This window comes from Citrus sinensis, chromosome 7 (genome assembly GCF_022201045.2).
Source record: "Citrus sinensis cultivar Valencia sweet orange chromosome 7, DVS_A1.0, whole genome shotgun sequence".
Taxonomy (NCBI): Eukaryota; Viridiplantae; Streptophyta; class Magnoliopsida; order Sapindales; family Rutaceae; genus Citrus; species Citrus sinensis.
In genome coordinates, this window is record NC_068562.1 from 12,025,728 (window position 1) to 12,048,157 (window position 22,430).

Consider the following 22,430-nt stretch of genomic DNA (forward strand, 5'->3'; position numbering starts at 1 on the left):
AACTTAATTGTTATATTGAAATTTTTTTCTTTATAATTTTTAAGTTTAATACTGCTACATGTGTAGCACATAAGTTGGAAAATATAACAAAAATTGAAAAATGTGTAGTTTTCGTTCCTTTTTTTCCCCTTAAAAATGAAAAAAAAACAACAGTAATTTTGTTTAAATTACTGTTGTGATAACAAGTATTATTTTATTGATTAATTGGCAGATAATCATTATGGTTTCGTATGGTTGTTAAAAGATTGGAAAGTCCACTACATCATCCGTTAATAACTTTCAGATTTATGGTTAATCAATAGCTGAGATTTATTATCATTAATGCTAAATATTTTTTTCTCTCTCCTAGAGAATCATCCACAGCAAAAATTTAATATTGTAAATAGTAAACAAAATATAAACGTTAAATTTAAGAAACTGCATTGCATTTCAGCCGAAGCTAACTTTAATATTTAATGGAGAAAAATAATTAAGTCCTTAATGTATTTTATTTACCCATACATGTGGCTAATTATTTAAGATAAAGGGGAAGGATGATGCTCAAAAATATAAATTATAGAATTAATTGAACTCTCAAGTAAGTTTAAAGTTCATTATTTTTAATTACATGTTTATAATTTATTTTTATTTCGTATTAATCTATAGATCTAAATCCACTTTGGATTCATATACATATATAGACATAATGTGTATGTTAATCTATAGGTCTAAATTCATTTTAGGTCTAAATCCACTTTGAAAAAGATAAACTTTAAATTTACTTAAGAGAGTAATTAATTTCATAGTTAAAATCTTTAAATTTTACCCCTCATCTTAACTTAAGAAAATTAATCACTTATTTTATTTAACAAAGAAGAGATTTTTTTTCCCCCTATATTTTCCAATTATTTCTCTCCCTCTCGCTCCCTCAAGTTATACAACTTGACGTGAAATATGAGTGGTCTGATTCTAGCTTAAATAATTTATTGTGACATGCTATCGAAGGACAATACAATACCTAGCTCTACATATTTTATTTAACCTCCGGCTCACCCTGTGCAAACTTGCCTTTCCCCTGCAAGACAAGATTAATCAATGTATCAAGTCTCAAATTCAATTTGGAATATGACCATCGTACGCTCTTGTTCTTCCCTCTTTACGAGTGCATTCCCCCCAACCTCAAGCTCCCTCTCTCGTCTTCAATGTCACTGCTTATATCCTTATGTTGTTCTCAAATTCTGATTTCACCATATTTTAATTACTGATTAGCATATATTCAAGTGCTCTCCATTATAATAGAAGCCGCCGCCTCACTCGTGATTCCAAACTTTATCTTTTTTCCTTTTTTAAATTAATGCAAGTAGCCGCTGTCCTTTTTATTAATTAATTAATTCGGCCGCCCACATTTCTTTTCCTAATGTCTTCTACTGTCGATTTTCTTTTATTTTTTCTTTATTCTTAAAATATGCTTTTAATAATAAAATATAAAAATATAAATTAAAATAAAAATATCAAAATATAATTTAACAGAAAATTAAGATAAAAAATGAAAAAAAATTATGAGCATATCAATTAATAAATAAAAATAATAATTTTTATTTTTATTAAATATATATTTTTCAGTATTAATCAATTATCTGAATAACTAAAATCATTTAAAAATAAATAAATAAATTATTCTTTAAAAACAAAAAGAAAAGAAACTTTTTATAACACTCACCATGCTGTTTGTAGGGTAGACGGTTTGGGGACTGAAGTTGGTAACTTCTACAAGTAGTCTTAAGTTGACTGGCAACAACTATATTGGCATTTTGACATACTGTACTGCAACCATATTGGTATGTTCAAATGTTCTTACTATTGTATTGGTGTGTCAATATTATCTCTAACTGTCCTATAGATAAAAAAATAATCTAAATTTATAATTTAACATAAAATAAAATAATTAGTTATAGATAAAAAAATAATTTAAATTTATAATTTAACATAAAATAAAATAATTGGTAGAAAAACAATTATGGTTCATTTACTTATCAGTAATCAGAATAGACTGAAATCGAAATAAGTTGTATTGCCGTTGATGTGTTTATGTTGTCCTCGAATCGGAATGAATTATTTTAAGTTACTAAAATACCCTTGGTTTGTTATTCTAATAATTATTATTTAATATTTATTATAATATTTTTCATATTATTAAAAAGAAATAATAATGATGATAATATTATCATTATTGTTTGTTACATTATTATTATTCAAAAAAATTATTGTTAATAACAATAATTACTTTATTTCAATAATAATAATGATAAAATTAATAATAACAAACATGACAACAACAATAATTATTTATTATGCCAAAAATAACAATAATAATAAGAATAATAGTCATCATCATTTTTTTTCCCAAAGAAGCATTATCATCATCATTTCAAAAAAAAAAAAAATCATCATTATCATCATCGTTTTTGTAGTGGCTGCCTATCGACTGCTGCTTTCATGTGAGATTGACTTGCGACGCTTCAACGGCTATTATTTCTGGCAATGTCAGGTGTTACTGTTTCAATTTAGGAAGAAGTTGTTTCGTTGTACTAACGATGGGAGATGTTGTGGCTGCGATTCGGGGAGCTACTAGTTTATTGCACTAATGACGGCAGGTGCTGCTGCTTGATGCGAGGTCCATGGCCAGTTGTCAGCAGTTTGACTTTGGTATGGGTGCTACTGGTTTGATTTTAGGTGTTGTCCAATTTCATTTTCAGGATTTTAATTTTATTTTTTCTTTAATGTTTTCATTAATTAATCAGGGCAAAGTTGGATTTTAGAATTTAGAATGAAGGTAATTTTGTTAATCATGGAAATGAGATTCTGATTGTCGAGAATGAGCTTATACAAGCAACTGCAAATTAAGTGAAAACAAAACGCTTTTTCTCTTTGTGTGATTAAAACATGATATGTATCATAAATAAATAAGTAAAAAATAAATCAATACAATCCAAAACAGTAAACAAATTACAAGAGGTACAGATTTTTATGTGAAACACCGAAAATAGAAAAAAACCACAGTATCTTAGTCTGATATAATCTTCTACTGTATTAATGGGATTACAGCACAAATTCTTCCCTATATACCACTAGAGGTTAACAACATCTAGATTCTCAATAATATTGACTTACAATACAGCTTAATATATGTCTCTCTAATAAGTAGATATCTAAAATAACAATCTCTAATAAATAAGTATCTCAAATAACCGTCTCTAATAAGTAGGTATCTTAAATAATAGTCAACAAGAGGATAAAACAAAAAATTAAGATTAGTAGGATGTGTATCAGGCAATGCTATCAACTTATTATCTAAATTTGAGAAAAATAGTTAAATTCACTTTTTCGATTGTCCGACCAAAGATGGAAACCCTTGCCCCAAAACCAAAGGAATCAACATTGTGTCTCTCTCTCTCTCTCTCTCTCTCGTTATTTTCTTCTACTTTTCTTAATGTTAGCCGCCACTTGCTTTTATTCTTTATAGCATTTAAAAAGCTACTTTTAATGGTAAATTTATAAGTCCAAACTTGGTGATAATTGCACACCAAACAATCCTTACATAGTCTTTTAGACCTCTAAATGAGATGAATACAGTAAATTTCCCCTTTTAGATCATGTGGGGGGCACCACAAGGCCACTCTCTGCATATAGCTTTTCAACTTCTCCTTGAATAATGTCTTTGTCATCATACATAACCCATTCTCCGTTGTGTAAATCTTCTCAAGCTGTAAATGTTCCTTCTCAAGCACATCTCGTATCTAACGATACCTCACATCAATATGCTTAAATTTCGAATGGTATATCAAATTCTTTGAACGACACTCTGACTGTCGTAGTACATAACATAGTTGTCTCGTTTTACACCGAGCTCTTATAGGAAATTCTTCGTCCACAATATTTTTTTGCAACCTTCAATAATTGTAATATCATTTGCTTTAGTGGTAGAAAAGGCAACTTATTACTAAAGTTTAGATTGCGATGAGACTGCTCCCCTTGCAAAAGTGAGCAAACATCCTAGTAGGAGTTTTTCGGAATCAACATCTCCTGCCATATCTACACAATTGTAAAACATGTTTGTCACTACCAAAATATAAACGTGCTCTGGAAATGCCTCTAAGATATTTGAGAATTTTTCACTGTTGTCCAGTGCTGAAGCATAAGGAACTCCTCTCATGGAGAAATGGATTTTGCTCTTAGAGATTTTTGGGAACTTGAAGAATAAAGATGTAATTTCTTGGACTGCCATTGTTTCGGGGTATATAAATAGAGGACAAGTCGATATAGCTCGATAGTGTTTTGATCAGATGCCAGAACGAGATTATGTCTTATGGACTGCCATGATTGATGGGTACCTTCGAGTGAATAGGTTCAGAGAGGCTTTGACACTTTTTCAGGAGATGCAAACTTCAAATATAATGGGAGACGAGTTTACCATTGTTAGCATTCTTACAGCTCGTGCGAATCTGGGGGCACTAGAACTGGGAGAATGGATAAAGACTTATACTGACAAAAACAAAGTCAAGAATGATATATTTGCGGGGAACGTTTTGATAGACGTGTACTGTAAATGCGGAGATGTTGAGAAAGCTCAAAAGGTATTCAGGAAGATGCTTTGAAAGGACAAATTCACATGGACGACCATGATTGTTGGCCTTGCCATCAGTGGCAATGGTGATAAAGCTCTTGATATGTTTTCCCAAATGCTTAGGGCTTCGATCAAACCGAATGAGGTAGCTTATGTTGGTGTTCTGTCTGCCTGTACTCACAATGGTAATGAAACTTTTGTGATAAATAGTTGCAACTAAAGGTGAGAATTGGAGGAAAGGAAATAGACTGAAGTTGTTCAATCATCAGTGGTTGCTATTTGGTTTTAAGTTGTTCAATCATCGGTCGTCTCTATTTGGTTTTCTCCAATATCTCATCTTCAGTTTTGACTCAGATTCTATCTTACCACTAGTAATTACATAGACTTGCTGCCAAAGGTAAGAATGGGAATAAATTAAATAGATTATGTCGAAAACGAAATAAATTTACTATTGTTCTGTTCATTCTATTTGTTTCCTACAAAATATTTCTCCTGCCTAAAATTTTTTGAATCAGTAAGTTTTTACCTTATGCAAGAATTGTGCTGAGAGTAATTCCATTTCTCAGTCTCTTTATGTTTCAATGAAGACGTAAAACTTGTGTTCTAGTGCACCAATGTTTATGCTTCTTACAATTTGACTTTAATTTACTTTGTAAAACTTTTGTCAAAAAGTACTAAAAAGTAGTGCACCAAACACCAACTTTATTACACTTTAGTTTAATTTTAAGAGAACACTCAAAAGAAAGAGTTATAAATTAGTATAGAAATATTTCACATAAATAAAAGCCATCCCATGCTACAAAGATCTTGCTATCATCACCAAAAACTATCGGGAGCTTTTAGGGTTTCCAAAAAAATGTCATTTCGTTCCAAAAGTCAATGGTGGGTAGAAAGTGGTGCAAATGAGACTCATTGTTAATGGTATAAGTTTTTGCTTAATTATGTCTTCCCCAAGATGATGATTTAATTTCCATTCTCAATTAATTTTCAAGTTTCAACACTTTTCTATCTAGCATGACATTGGAAAGATCTTGTACAGTTGTACTACTAAAAGCTAGCACCACACGTTAGTTATTGTTAAGTTCTTTTTCAACGTGAAATAAAGGAAGTAGTCCCTCGTTAAAACCATTATAGCCAAATTTCACCTAATTGGACACTTACAGACTTTCATTTCAAGTTGGATTTTGGTCCAACGTTTCAAAGTTGGCCCAATTATTTTTGTCTGGTCAAGTCCTACGCAGCTAAGCCCCTCAATGAATGAGGGTGAGATTGCTAAAAATTACGACAGGTGATATTTTATTGTTATTATTATTATTTTTGGGGGATAAATCCTCACCAAAGTGAGGAGATTTTATCAAAATCAAAATAAAAATATAACAAGAACTGAAAGTCGGGCAGCCTAAAAGCTAGATGAACTAAAAGTCAGGCGCCTAAAAACAACCTTATGCAAAAGAAAAGCAACATGAGACCGATCAAGTAAAAGAATCCACCGCAACACCTAAATTGGCCAAATTATCTGTTGGTATTACAAGTTTCTTGTTATAAAAGTGTAGAATGAAGTAGGTGACGTAGTTTTAAGTTACAGCTGCATGCCCAATCGCAATATCAAATAATGCTTAAAGTAGTTGCCTAGGCGCCACAATTTATATTAACTCTTAAATTTATAAATAATTAAATTTTTAAAAGTTTGGATTTATATTAAAAAATCTTCATATAAATAAATCATATATGCACTTTTACAACACAGTCTTTAAATTTAAATTTTTCTAGAAAAATCTTCTGTATATCTTTTCTATTAAAAAATTTCCATATAAATAAATAATATACCTAATTTAATTGGACCCAGCACAACGTACATGCATAGAACACATTCCGAAAAGCCATGCTATTCGGAAATTGACGAATGAAAAGTGAGGAGGCAGCAGTCAATGCTACTTCGGCTTGGCCCAAAATTGATTTATCAGTTTCACGTATGCCAGGAATGAAGAACTGGAATATCCCCGTCAAGCAAGCAACCTGTGGAGCAATACCATAGAATGCACAATCCGGCTTTGCAAAGTGACACTGGAGGCTTTTTGAAAAGTGCTTCATGCTCACTTGCACAGATTGAGCATCCCCTCTGGATATTGCCCTCTCTGATCGAGTCTGAGCACTCAAATTTCGGTCCTCAGATGGAGCTACAGCTTTCTCTCCAATAACCAACAATTTTCTAAACTCAGCACCTCGTGTGATCAGAGTTGTTGATATTTGCAAATGGAGATCCCCATATTTGCAAATGGAGACATTTAACAAATCACCAACATGTTTCATTCAGTCTACGAAATTCTGCAGCTTATTCAAATCCGGAACCTGAACCAGAGTCGGAGGTAAATCTTGAGCCATATCTAAAGCAGCCTGAAGTTCAAGTACTTGAGCCCTTGACAATGGTTTTGAAATTGGAACATCTTGGATTACTGCAGATTTGTACCCCTTGGTTTCAAAAGTGTGAGAGGCATTGCTCGAGTACAATTTGGAGGCAGCTTCTTCACCAATTTTATTTGGAGGCGATTGGCAGCGGATCCAGCTGCACCAATTTCAGAGCAAATACTGACACTACTTCGAACAGCACGCTGAAGAAGAGATATGTCTATGGCAAAGGCAATGCAGTCCTTATTTTGACTTGAGATGCAGTAATCATCAAAGAGAGTTTCCTTGTGAAACTGGGCAAAGCATCGAATCCCTTCACCACTGAGAAGGTTGTGGAGGAAGTGAGCTTTCTCTCTTGTGAGGAAGAGGTGGCGTGCCTTCCCCATTTTGTCTAGGGCAGGTATAAATCTCTTTTCTAAGAGATTTACTCCATTCTCTGTGAGAAATGCTTTGAACTTCATCCCTCTGTCTGTATCCTCACTTATCAGGAAAATAGTTGAAAGCGCTACAAGGATAGAGAAGGAAAGTATTAAGATAAATAGACAAGAAAAATATTAGATGCCGATCTTACAAACTAATACTCCAAACACTATCCTAGAAAGCTAAAAACTGAAGGATGGCTTGAAATTTTGAAAAGAACACATGCTTTTCCTCCTTAACTTGGGAAAATGTTTAATATAGTGCAACTTACAGAAGCATTTAAGCAATTAGAAATTAGCACAAAAACATCAAGAAGACTAAACAAATCAGATGCAGTGTATTTGTCCAAGCACAAATTGCATTTTGTCCTCAACTTTAATATTTATTGATGAGAATCAATACAGGTCCCTCATTTGTTATAGAAAGCTTTCTTGTAGTCTCACCAGTTAATTCACAGGTCTATAATCATCTTGCAAAGTTAAGGGCATTTCTTCCGATCTAAAGTCTTTGCATCACCACCTCATCACATGCCAAGCCAATATTCCATTTACCTCCACAACAAAAAGTTTTAAGTAAACAATCCTAATGCACGCAGCCAAATAAAATGCAGTAAGAATATTCAACTTAAAAATCCGAAAGCCATCCCGGTGAATTGCCTTCTTAGGTGAAGTTCCATGCTTTACTATGCTTGACAGAACCGAGTAAAAGCTTCCATACAACAGATTTTGAAAATGATGATGCCAATAGATACTCATTCAATCCATTGAAAATCCAAAGGTTCATTGTTCATAGAATTTTACAGAGTTTTGGTCATCCATTAGCTCAGACCTAGTCCCAAACAAAAAACGAGTGAAAATTAGATCACGAGCAGCTAATTGTAAATTCCAACTTAACTCTTCATCTCCTTTGTAAACAAGAAACAAAATGGAGACACGCAAAATGAATATGGAGAAAATTTGAACTCAAATGAAATGAGGGCACGAAAGCAAACAAATGGCATGCACAGAAAAAACCAAGCCTCAATCAAAAACTAATTAACCATTAAGAAAAAAATTGGTCAGAGAAAGAACTCCAAATTCAGGAGTCAAGCAAGAAACTTTCATTATTTCAGAAGCTCCTGTACAAATTAATAAGTTATGCTCTTTGGAAGCAAACCTAAATTCCAAGAGAAACAGAACTCAAAAAATTTGCAATTATACGCAAAGGAAGTGAAGCACAGCATTCTATCACACAAACGAATTGTATAACAAGAGATCGACATATCGAATCAGAAGAACTCAATTCAAATTTGTCTCAAAAATCAAAATTAGAAGATTTCACATTTCGAGAGGAACAAGCGACAGGTCAGATGCAAAATTTTCAGCCACAACATGCCACAATTAACGGTTTATTTCCATGGATTTAGAGAGCTGACTGACCTTTTGGCTTTTGGAATTGAGAAGATCGCGCGCCAAAATGGAAGAGGGAAAGCGAAAGTGCGGGTTTTAATAGGGTATTGCATTAGCAAATTTAATTAGTTTGCGAGGGTAAAATAGGAAAGAGATATCACTATTAACCTTTTTTTTATAAGAAAAAAGAATAATAAAGAATATTTTATTGTCATTTGCAGCCTTTAATTTTTTTTAAATGCTATTAGAAAAATACGACGACAAAGAAATGCTCTTTTTTTTATTTTTTTCTTGAAGGTAAAATCAATTATTTAGCTCCTTATATGTAATCAAACTCCATTTCTTACTTTAAGTCATATCCAACAGAACAACAAAGTAATTATTTTTTTTTTCATTTATTTTTGCAGAAAATTAATAACTTAAAAATATTGAAAGCTATTGTAAAATTTTTTATTATCAACCTCATAATTTAATTTTTTTGGGGAAGAATTGATTTTTTTTTTTATTTCCAAGAATTTCATTCTCTAGTTTTTCCATTAATATTACTTATCTTCATACCCATCTTAATTAAAATCTGTAGTTTTATTCAAGAGTCATGCTATCCATTCACTCGGACCAAAGGCTTTCCGCAGCAATATTATTATTTAAAGAGTAATGATATAGCCACAGACTCTTGTACAAACTTATTTTGTACAAACTGACGTGGCATTAATTCATTGGTTGAATGAAAATATAAATTAATAAAAACAAATCATGTGGGCCAAGTGATATTTAATTCAACCAATCTTATCATGCCACATCAATTTGTACAAAATAAGTTTGTACAAGAGTTTGTGGCTGTATCATTACTCTTATTTAAATTACAACAAAGGGGAAATCAAATACGTCATACAGAGGCTTAAAGCTCAATCTACAAAATCTAGAGCTCTCAACTACATAAATTACACTTGATGATCCTCTACAAGATGAAGCTTGTTCAATATCTCATCCAAAGCTTGTAAAGTAACCTTGTAACGATCTTGAGATTGCCTGCCTTCCTCGACGACCTGCACCATGCGTTTGTACAAATCATCATACCTGTGCACCGGATTTTTAATATCAACGCCACTGCAGCTGTGATCAAGAACATAAGAGCGTTTAACATCTTTTCTCCATCGAGAAAGAATGTAGTGAGATGGGATCTCCTCCATACCACTCTGGTTTGGAACACAAAGAATGTGTCTGCATAAATATCCTCTGAAATTGAACAACCCACAAACACAAAGCACCTCCAAGTCGGAGGCATTGTACAAAACATCGAAAGCCCTTGAATCTTTCTCGTTGCTACCAACCTCAAATTCTTCCTTCACTATGTATGTTATAGGTCCATCAGCACTGACATGTTTTGTGCTATAGCAAGAGTACATAGCCTCCACCTCCGTCTGAAACTTCCTTAACAGTTCATTTGTGTACACTTTTGAGAGTTGAAATTCATAGTAACATCTTGGTTTCTGGATACAACTTGAATTTCTTGAATCCATATCTGCCAAGGCTTCCAGTTGATAATTCGCCTGCAGTGCTTGATCATATTTGTCTAAGTATTCTTTCAAAGGAGTATTCTTATCAAGATATCCTTCAAAGTATGAAGTAGAAACCTCACTCAGCAGGAATGAAAACACTCCTGATAAAAATGTTTCCTTCAAATAAACAGGAGCCCAACTTTTACGATCCTCATATAAAGTTTGAATCCATCCATGATCCCTTATTCCATGACGTTGAATCGTGTCCTCCCAAGCTGTCTCAAATTCCTCAGGCCTCAGAGAGTGACAAATTGCTCTATGCAATGCAGCACTAATAGCTTCATATTCAAAATATCCTTGGAGATTCTCTGGAATTTTTTGCATGACGCATGACAATGAAAAACAATGATAAGCTCTTGGGAAAACATCGCCGACAGCAGTTTGCAAGATCTACATTGGTCAGTGATGATTGTTTGTGGAGAGCGTCCTAACATACATGTAAGCCACACCCTAAACAACCATGTATATGATTCGATAGTCTCACTGGCAAGTAAACCACAGCCCAACAGCACTGATTGTCCATGATGATTCACCCCAATGAACGAAACCAGCGTTGCATCATATCTTTCTGTCAAGCATGTAGTATCAATTGATTTGAGCTATTAACATCATTTCCAAATACTCCATTGGCATCTACATTACCATTTCCCTCGGCATCAATGATAAGAGTTCGAAACAGTCTAATTTTTTTAACTTCTTCAGCACCATCTAAGCGCAATGTTCTTTTGGTTCCAATACCTATGTGCTTATGAGACTTGTAAAACTTCCCGCTTCTTGGGCTTAACAAGTGGTTATGCTCAAGCTCGACTTCAATGATTCTCCACCTTTTGGTTTCCATCAACCTAAACTTTATCATTGCTGGACAGCCCGTTCTTGTTTCTGGTCTTGGGCGGTTTGCCTCGCTTTTCTTCTTGAAGCCTGCATTACTACAGCTGAGCTTTCCTTTATACTTTTCTCTACTCTTTCGGTACCATGTATTGCTAACTCTAACACCAAAACCCTGTTCCTTGGCATAGCAATTATAAAAGTAATATACGTCATCATACGTCTCAAACTCCATTCCAACAGCAGGATTCAATGGATTTTGGATTATCCCAGTTTGTCCAACATATTCAGTCATCGCACAATCTCCTACGACCTCAACATCATCAGTGTCATCATCACCTACTGGTTCGGTGTTGAGAGAAACTTCATCCATCTACAATGGATGTTCAATAAAGTGAGCTTTAAGGAGAAAAAGCAAAATCAGTTCAAGGAATGATAATATAATCATACAGTTACTTTCACAAAGCTTCATATTTCATAACTGCTTTACCAACATGCTACTGCCAGAGAACAAACAGACATGTCATAGACGATTGAATTAAATATTGGTACAAATGAGCACACATCATGTGGGACAAAATTTCAGTCACTAAACCCAATGCCTTTTTTTTTTTCACATCATACCAAGGAACGGATTAAACCCAATACCTTCTTTTACGCCATACCAAAGAACAGATTAAATCATCAATGAAAATTTAATCAAATAATAATTTAACTAGACAATTGAAGAGCTTGAAACAGCACAAAACTTGAATCTGATTCTGATAATTGTTGAGTCCTTGTATCCACAGCTTTCCTTCAATGAGAAGATTATGAACATAAACTACACATAAAAAAATTATTTAAACTGACAGCCCATGGTATAAATCAAACAAAATTAACTCCTTTTACAAATCACATCTCGTATTCAGTTACATTGAAACACAAAAAAGGAAGCAGGAGCCGGAGAAAAACAACAACAGAGAAACTTATTTCCAGAAGGTTTACGAAATAAGGAATTTATTAAGACACAAAATTTGAGGTCAACAATAAGAATTTGGTTCTCATTCTCTTTTTCTTCATTTTTCACTTATTGATGGAGTTAGCGTACAATCCTATATGATAAAACCCCATCTCCATCTTTTTGAACTAGAGCTAAAGCAAAGCTTTTTGAGATGTTTTTCCCTAAAAAACTCAATCGTACAAAGTTTTTCAATATTAAATACACAACTCAATCTTCTCCTAACTAACTCTAATAATCTCTTAACTAAGGAAGATTAAGCTCCACTTGTAAGCTAAAACAAGTTTCTTAAATCAAGCCCCAATGCTCTATACTATTCAACAAGGCCTCATAAATGATAAAACTACCTCTGCAAAGATACCCATTTTAATTTTGCAAACTAAAATCAAACTTCTGAAACGTAACGAGCATTAAAACAAACAAGTCCGAACAAGAACTGAAAAATGATACATAAACCCGTTTACACGTTTCGAAAAACACTTTGAAATTCAAACGAAACATACCTTAGGTTGATAAATTAGTAGCGCAAAAGAAATTTTAGTGAGATATGGGATCAGGGTTTTTGCCACTGTGATGTTAATTGCGACATTGGGGTGACTCAGCAGCCTTCGAGGCTGAAACTTTGATTGACCAAAAGTTTCCCGTTCGTTGATTACCTAATGTGTTCGCTGATTTGATAATTCTGTTAAAATCATTGTTTTTTTTTCAGATTTTTAATGTGTTCGATAAAATATCAAAATCTCAAAAACTTTTGTCTTTCATTTTGGGGGGAAAAACCCCATTGAGATCCTTATGTTTTTTCTTATATAATCTGGCTTAATAATTTGCAAAGTCTATTACTTAGCACCCATGCATGCTGCGTTTCAATTTACAAAATTGTACGAGTGCATCCAGCTAAAATTTGTAAAAGAAAATAACAATAACATGTTAAAAATGTGATTATTAAGAAGAAATTTTAATTTAGTTAAATAGGTGACGATGGATAGGTATAAAATCTGAGATCTTTTATGAGATTAATAAATATGTTGAGTTTGGATCAGTTCAATTTTGACATAATACGGAATAAACACAACCTGCTAATCTAAGTTATCATCTTTTCTCGTCATCAGGTACCTGTTTGAAAAATAATTATATACAATTTTATTTGCGTTGTCTCTCTAAAAATTTGGGACTCAAATGTTATTTCTAATTGCTAAAAGTACGAAAATGCCCCATTTCTCTTCAGCTAAAGGAGTGCAAAGTCATCTGTATAATTGAATCTGCATCATCAGTTTCTATTGCTGGTGTTACTGCATGCTTACAGTTGCTTGACAAAGTGAGCCAGTTTTTTGTTTATTAATTTTTTTTCTTGTCGAGACAGTCACAAAGTATTACTTGTTCTATTTGAGAATGATGTGAATCAATTTTTCAATTATGCATTCTGTGGTAATTATTGTGAATTTAGTTTCATTTGTCTTGTCTCCTGCAAATTATGAAGAAAATGCAGACATACAAACTTACAATATGTATTTGCGTTAGTATAAAAACAATTGTTAGATGATTAAAGCGAATTTGTTTTTTTACAGCATTTGATTGTATTAGTTAAAATCATTTTTTAAGGATAAAAATAAATAGAAAATTATTCTCATGTAGTGTGGAAATCTTTTCTAATTTCTTGTTGACTTGTACATTTATTTCAGAATTTCCATTCATTCTACTGTTTTAATCTTTGACTTAGTTACCGTAGTTGACTTTTCATATCAAAGGCTTAAACAGCATGCATTTTTGAATTGACTGAGAATAATTTGGTGGACAAATTACAAGGACTTTAAATGGTTGAATTGACTGTGGGTTTTTCATGCCCAAGTCACTCACGTCCTTTCATCGAAACAAAGTGCCCGGTGCAAATGGTGTGATGTAAAACACCTTTTTAAATTGTCATTTTTTTCCTTTGCTTTTGCTTTAATTTTCTAAATGCTCAACGCCATAAATCCATGCATTCTTAATTTTCGTTTGCTGTATTGATTCCCAACCCTCTATGTCACAAGGTTTTGAATGCCAGTAATTAAGTTAAATTAAACATATTTTAAGTCCTACTTTAAATTATTGAAAAATGTATTATGGTTGAACTGAATTTTAACTAAAAAATATATACAAAATAAAAGATTAATCATATCTTTTTATGAGGAAGGTCAGTCATCATTCTGACCACAGACACTTAAAATTAATTGAGTGGAATATTGCAAAATATATATAAACCATGCCAAAACTAGATGTTTGAGTAATGAAAACGAGAATTCATATGACTCAGAAATATGGTCGCTTTCCTTTTTCTGAAAGGCAAAAAAAAAGGGGGAACCAAAAAGCACCAAAATGAACAAAAATGGAAGGCGAAGGTAAGCAGACATGTTATATGTTTTACCTAAGATGCCAAATGCAACTCCCCATTGATGGTGATCGAACATTATGGCCATTTTCTTAGTAAACAAAAAATGAATTTTGAACACTCAACAACGAAACTTGAGCAGAAGATCAAGCAAGGGCCTCGATCTCAAAGAAGATACTATGAAACCCTACTTAATGGTTAAATAACTTTCATTCAGCTTTGGACCCTATTTCGTGATACGGAAAGACAAACCTTTCTTGGCCGGCAGTGTCCCAGATCTGGGCTTTGATGATCTAGAGGTTGATGGTGACAGTTCTGGTTTGGAACTCGACGCCAATGGTTTATTTCGATTCAAAGCAAAACTCATTCTTGGTGAATCTCGAAAGAATCTGAGACTTGCCCACGGCCGAGTCACCGATCACCACTACCTTGAATACATAGTCTATTTTGTCAGGAATCATATTCTCTCGTTGTTGATGACGATGATCGGTGCCATCACCACTCATTTCTTCGTTCATTCATTCTATGTCCATTGATCTTTTTGAATTATTGAAGACAAGTGGCTCACCGCTTTTAGTATTGGTAAAATTCAGATAATCTCTATTCCGAAATAATAATATTCAAAATATCTCTTAAATCATTATAAACTTCAAATCTATTTTAATTTTATTTAAAAAATAAAAGAAAAATAAGTTATGTTGGTGATTTTTTATTATCTTTTTAATAAAAATAGAATAAATTGATGTTTATAATTATTTAAAGTATTTTAAAGATTGCTATTTTATGAGAGAATAATATTTCATTTTTTTTTTCGTGTGAAAGACCGAAAAAGGACAAAGCAAGTTTCCCTAATTTTTATTTTATGTGAAATTGGTCATCTCATATACTTTACCCTTCAACACTCTAATTTTTTTTTAGGGATGGCAAAAATCCCCAAGGGGACGGGTACCCTCGGGAATTTTCCCTATTCGGGAAGGGTACGAGGATAATTTTATACCCAATTTTTTATTTGGGGAGGGGACGGGGATAATTTTTTACCCAATTTTTTATTCGAGGAGGGGACGGGGATGAGGTGGAATCCCCATCCCCTACCCATTTCCCCATTTTAATTTTTATTTTTATTTTTATTTTTAAAATTACTAATAAATAAATAACAAAATTATAAATATTGTTAAAAATAATAAATATTACAATATTTATATTATTAAATGCTAATAGGTATCCTACATTAGCTCGAATTGCTAGAGATATTTTGGCAATTTCAATTACAACAGTTGCTTCTGAATCAGCTTTTAGCAGCGGTGGTAGAGTTGTGAGCCCACACCGTAACAAACTTCATCCAAGCACATTGGAGGCCTTAATGTGCTGTCAAAGTTGGTTACGAGCTTACAATAGCAGTATGAGTTTATTTTACATTGTAATTATATTATACAGTTATTAATATTTACACTTATAAGTTACTTTACTTATATCATTTTCATTGTTTTAGGTTTGAAATCTGAGGCTATCTCTCAATTTGCCACATTTCTCGAGGAAGAACAGGAGGAGCAGGACGAGCAGGAGGTAAATAGTTTTATTAAAAATATTAATTAAGTATCTACATTTATTTCATTTATTTTATTGTCGATATAAAAATAATTTTTTTTCTTTTTATTGTAGGATTATGAAGATTGAGTCATTGACAAAGATAATTATTTTAATAATTTATATTTTGAATGTGACTTTGTAATGGATCAATATTAATGTAAGATATATTTTGAACTTTATTTTTATCTGAATTTTTTATTTTAATATGATTAATTTAAAATCGAAAATAAAAAAAATGTATTAGACTATTAGTTATTCGGGGACCGGGGACCCTCGGGGATCCCCTGTTATTATTCGGGGAGGGGATGGGGATTCTCTCAAGCAATTCTGACGGGGACGGGGACATTCGCAAAATATCGGGGATGGGTATGGGGAGATTGGTCCCCTCCCCTCCCCTCCCCATTGCCATCCCTAATTTTTTTGGTTATAATTTTATTATTTTTAAGATTTCAATAAGTGACTGAGATTCAAATAATATCCTTTAATTCTATTAACAAAAAACAAAGACTCAAATATTTTATGATAAATAAAAATATAATATTAAAATATATGTGATAATATACACATTTTAAATACTTTCAATCCAAAAAAATAGTTATGTTTTACAATCTATTAGACATCTTTTATTAAATTAATATAAATTTTCTATAAAATAAGAATATAATATTAAAATAAATTCACAAAAATTTAAAGAATTTTGAATGTAAAATAATTTTAATATATTAATACGTGAGTTTTTTTTATTAATATAAAAATTATTTAACTTTAAGATTTTTTAAAATCTTTACAATAAGTATAACTATATTATTTACATTTTAAAATATTTAAATATTATTAACCTACAATTATATTTGCATTTGTTAGAAATTTTTTAAATCAAATATTTTGCACTTCTATATTATTAGAATTATTGCACACAAATAAAGAAACATATACCTTTAGAAATTGTTTTCTTTTAAAAAACAGATGATGATTAGTATAAGGATGAAAAAAAGGATAAAGAATATTAATGATTAACGAAATTTCTATACAAATTGATTTTAGTAGGAAAAGAGTGAGATGAATGATTTCTTTTACAGTTAGAAACATAGATGATGATTATTATACGAAGAAAAAAGATAAAGAATATTAATTATTAATGGAATCTCTATGCAAATTGATTTTAGTTGGAAAAAAAAATGAGTTAAATGATTTAGAGTGCGTTTGGAATTGAGATTGGGCAGCCATAGATTTTAAGTTACAACACTGAAGTGTTTGGTAAATACTAGCTGCTGCAGATTGAAAGTTATGTTGATATGATTTTTCACATGTATCATAGAAAATATATTACATCTTTAATAATTTTTTAAAAATTTATATTTGCTATATATTATTTTTTTTTTTATAGTTATAACTTTTTTTCCACAGCAGCTGTAGCTTAAAAGCCACAGTACCTTAACCTCAAACAAGTCCTTAGACAGTCATAGTGTGTTTATTTTTTGGATTGGTGAATCAAAATTATTGACAACGCTAACTTCATCTTTACCGTTTGCAATCCAACAGCAGCAATTGTCACCAATAATGATGATGACAATTATTATTATTATTATTATTATTATTATCATCATCATCATCATCATCATCATCATCATCATCATCATTATGATCATCATTATTATTATCATCATCATTATTATCATCATCATTATTATGATTTTTATTATTATTATCATTATTATTATTATCATTATTATTATCATTATCATTATCATTATTATTATTATTATTATTATTATTATTATTATTATCATTATTATTATCATTATTATTATCATTATTATTATTATTATCATTATTATTATCATCATTATTATTATCATTATTATTATTATCATTATTATTATCATTATTATTATTATTATTATTATCATTATTATTATTATTATTATTATTATTATCATTATTATCATTATTATTATCATTATTATTATTATTATCATTATTATCATTATTATTATTATTATTATTATCATTATTATTATCATTATTAATTAATTAATTAATTAATTATTATATTATTATTATTATTATTAAGATTAAGATTAACAATAATTATTAGTAATAAAATTTTTTGAATAAAAATAATCACAAGAATTAAAATTCAAATTAATATTTATGATAATAGTTAATTAATGTCTTTTTAGTATTTTATAATAATCTAACTCATTTTGATTCTGATTATTATAGCTTAAGTAAACAAATTATTATGATTCCTATTCTCCTTTCCCATTTTAACTCACTTCGATTCCAGTCTATTCCGATTTCTATATAATAAATGCACCATTAGTGCTAAAGTAATATTTCATACATAGAAAAATAAAAACTACACCTAAGGTTAAGGGAAAGGACTTCAAAACTCTCTTTTGATCATAATACATTTTGTCCTAATTAACTTAAAGATTTTGAATCTAATATTTTATAATAAATAAAAATATATTCCTAAAATAAATATAATATCAATATTTAAAATACGTTTTAATATTTTACAATCTATCATACACATTTTATTATATTAAAGTAGATTTTATAATAAATATATAAAAAAATTAGAATATTTAGAATATTATATAAAATAATTTTAATATAATGCGTGAGATATATTTTATTAATTTAAAATGTTATTTTACCTAAAAAATATGATAAATTAATAATTACATATTTGAAGTTATTTCAAATATTAAAAAATTTTAATATTATTAGTCTTTTAGATAGATTAAATTATTTTTTTTATAAGAGATAGATTAAATTATTTTAAAATGCCTTAATTGTTTTTACTTTTAACGTTACCGGCCTTTCTTTTATTTTATTGCAAATTAATGCTACCAAGAAAAGGCTAGATCATATTCCACAAAAGCAAAAGTGACAAACCCAACCAGCTGGAATCTTTTATAAAACTACAAATTAAAATGGATTTTTTTTTGATAAATTACATATGAAAGTGGATTCTTTTGAATATAAGTGGGGTAGGCAGAAATCTGAGGTCCATAATGCTACTTGTTTCCAAGGCTGTCATGGGGCAATTTGCTGGACACCTCCTCAGTTAGGTTGGCTTAAGTGTAATGTTGATGCCGCAACATTTTCAGCTCAGGGAAAAGTGAGTTATGGAGGGGTCATTCGCAACTCTGATGGGCTTTTTGTGGCAGCTTGCTGTGCATCTGTCCTGGGTAGTTTTGGTGCAAGGGATGCTGAAGCGCTTGGTGTGCGTGAGATCCTCAGCTGGATTAAGAAGCGACATTTGTCTTGTGTTGTAGTAGAATTGGACTGCATTCAGGTTTTTAAAGCTCTCACAGCAAGCTATTCTTGTCCTAATGGGTATGGTCTTATTCTTGATGATTGTCTAGCTTTAGCTAAGTCTATAGGAGATATTGAGTTCTCTTTTGTTCGAAGGTCTGCGAACACTGCCGCCCATGTTACTGCTCGGGTGGGGGGTTCTTTGTCAGGCTTTGAGGAGTGGAATCATGTTCCACCTCCTTGGTTATTTTCTTCTCTGTAATCTTTGCCCTTTAATGAAGTTTCCAGTTTCAAAAAAAAAAAAGTGGGGTAGGCTCTTTTATTTTTTATTTTTAATACTGTATAATAGGACTGTAGACTTTTTTATTAAACTACAAATTGTAGTCTTTTTAAAATTGTTCAGATATTTATAAATTGGTGGCCCCTACAATCCTCAATAATTGTACCGATATTCACAAGTTGGTGGCCCCTACAATTCTGTTCCGATAATTTAATTGTGCAAGTGCTCATTCACAATCTTCCAGGTCATGCTCTTAATAATTGTTTTTTTTTTCTGCATTCCCTTTCATGCTCTTAATAATTGAAGAGCATACTTTTCATTTTCAAATGTGGAGCCGCATCTAATGTCGCTAATTTAATTTGGGATTAAATTTGGGGACCATTATATTGCAGTGTGTACTAATTTTTGTGTTTATCTAAACTCCTTAAATTTAAGACATATTATAGCATAAATAAGAATATAACAATAACAAAAGAGTTAGAAAGTGTAGAGAAGATCTTGCAGAAATATAAATAATATCTATTTTAAAATAATATCAATATTTAAAATAATTTAAAATATTTTATGATCCATTAGATATATTTTATTATATTAAAATAGATTTTATAATAAATAAAAACATACTATTAAAATGAATATCTAGAAAATTTAGAGTATTTTAAGTATTACATAAAATAATTTTAATAAAATATGTGAGATATTCATATTTTATTAATTTAAAATACCATTTAACCTAAAGATTTATTTATGATAAATTAATAATTATATTTTTGAAATTACTTCAAATATTAAAAAATTAATATTACTAATCTATTAGATAGATTAAATTATATATATTATTTTCTATTTATAAAAAAATTTTAAAATTATTTTTAATTACTATTCAAAAAACATAATGATAAAAAAAAATCTTAACATCTTTATTAAAAATTTAAAAATTTACACGATCAATTCTCTAAATATTTAGGGTATATGTGAAAATCGGTGGAGAAGCTTTATTTAATATTATTGATTTAAATAATATGTCAATTAAAAATGTACAGAGAAGAAATTTATGAAAGAGCAAAGGATATTCCTGATAGCTGATAGAGCTCTTTTTGATTATGTATTCAGTGAATGGATGTGTTGTTGGAAGATATGTGAGTGTATTAGTTCATTTGTGTCTGTCAATGTGCTTTTAATGATTTTTCCACCTATTTGTTGTAAAAGATGATTGTAAATTGAAATGAATTTGATGTAATATTTTCTCATTAGTGGAATTTCACTTGGTATGTGTTCAATTGTATTGTCTATAATTTTGCATTCGAATAAGTTTCCACCTAAAATATTAGCACGAGTAGTAGCCCTTGAAACTTTAGTCAAATTATTGTTATAATTTCTTAGTAGGGGTAAACTTTTTATAAAACCTCGTTAACACAATTCTTAATTAATGGTGTGTTTACTTCATGAAATAGGGAATGAGAATAAAACTAATGTTTACTTGGCAAAATGTAATTTGAGAATTAGAATAAAATGGATTATAATGATGAAAAAAAGGACAAAGAATATTAATGATTAACGAAATCTCTATGCAAATTAATTTTAGTAGGAAAAAAGTTCGATGAATGATTTCTTTTACAGCTAGAAACATAGATGATGATTATTATAAGGTTGAAAAAAAAAGATAAAGAATATTAATTATTAATGGAATCTATATGCAAATTGATTTTAGTAGGAAAAAAGCGAGTTAAATGATTTAGACATTCATAGTGTGTTTATTTTTTGGATTGATGAATAAGAATTATTGACAACGCTAACTTCATCTTCATTGTTCGTTATCCAACAATAGCAATTGTCGCCGATAATGATACCTCCAATGATGATGATGATTTTATTATTATTATTATTATTACTATTGATAAAAATTATTATAATTAATTAATATATTAATGTTAATATTATTATTATTATTAAGATTGATAATAATTACTAATAATAATAATTTTTTGAATAAAAATAATCACAATAATTAAAATAAAAATTAATAATTATGACAATAGTTAATTAATGTCTTTTTAGTAATTTTTAATAATGTAACTCATTTTGATTTTGATTATTACAATTCAAGTAAACAAATTATTATGATTCATATTCTCTATTCCCATTTCAGCTCACTCTGATTTCAGTTCATTTCGATTTCTGTCTAATAAACGCACCATTAGTGCTATAGTAATATTTCATATAGAGAAAAGTAAAAACTATACCTAAGGTTAAGGGAAATGACTTCAAAACTCTCTTTTGACCATAATACATTTTGTCCTAAATTTAACGATTTTGAATCTAAAATTTTACAATAAATAAAAATATATTCCTAAAATAAATATACTATCAATATTTAAAATATGTTTTAATATTTTACAATCTATCAGACACATTTTATTAAATTAAAGTAAATTTTATAATAAATACAAACGTACTATTAAAATGAATATATAAAAAATTTAGAGTATTTTGAATATTATATATGCGTAAGATATATTTTATTAATTTAAAAAGCTATTTTACTTAAAAATTTATTTATGATAAATTAATAATTACATTTTTAAAATTATTAAAAAAAATTAATTTTTTTTTATATTATTAATCTTTTGAATAGATTAAATTGTTCTTTAAGAGATAGATTAAATTATTTTAAAATGCCTTAATTGTTTTTACTTTTAACGTTACCGGCCTTTCTTATATTTTTTT

At 30.1% G+C, this 22,430-nt stretch overlaps 2 protein-coding genes and 1 pseudogene across 9 annotated transcripts in view; 1 reads left to right on the forward strand and 2 right to left on the reverse strand.

Moving 5' to 3' along the window:
* The window catches only part of LOC102612592 (protein FAR1-RELATED SEQUENCE 6-like), a 58,621-nt gene extending 45,755 nt beyond the window's left edge, over window positions 1-12,866 (reverse strand). Inside the window, exon 1 of one of the 2 annotated variants that reach the window (XM_052444849.1) lies at window positions 12,705-12,866. The gene's annotated coding sequence lies outside the window, so the exon portion shown is untranslated. The remainder of the gene's footprint in view (window positions 1-12,704) is intronic. The other variant, XM_052444850.1, reaches the window with a different exon arrangement.
* The window catches only part of LOC102607529 (probable disease resistance protein At5g63020), a 155,549-nt gene that overhangs the window by 11,989 nt on the left and 121,130 nt on the right, over window positions 1-22,430 (forward strand). The gene's annotated exons all lie outside the window — the stretch shown is intronic.
* LOC102618271 (uncharacterized) lies at window positions 6,312-8,971 on the reverse strand (annotated as a pseudogene).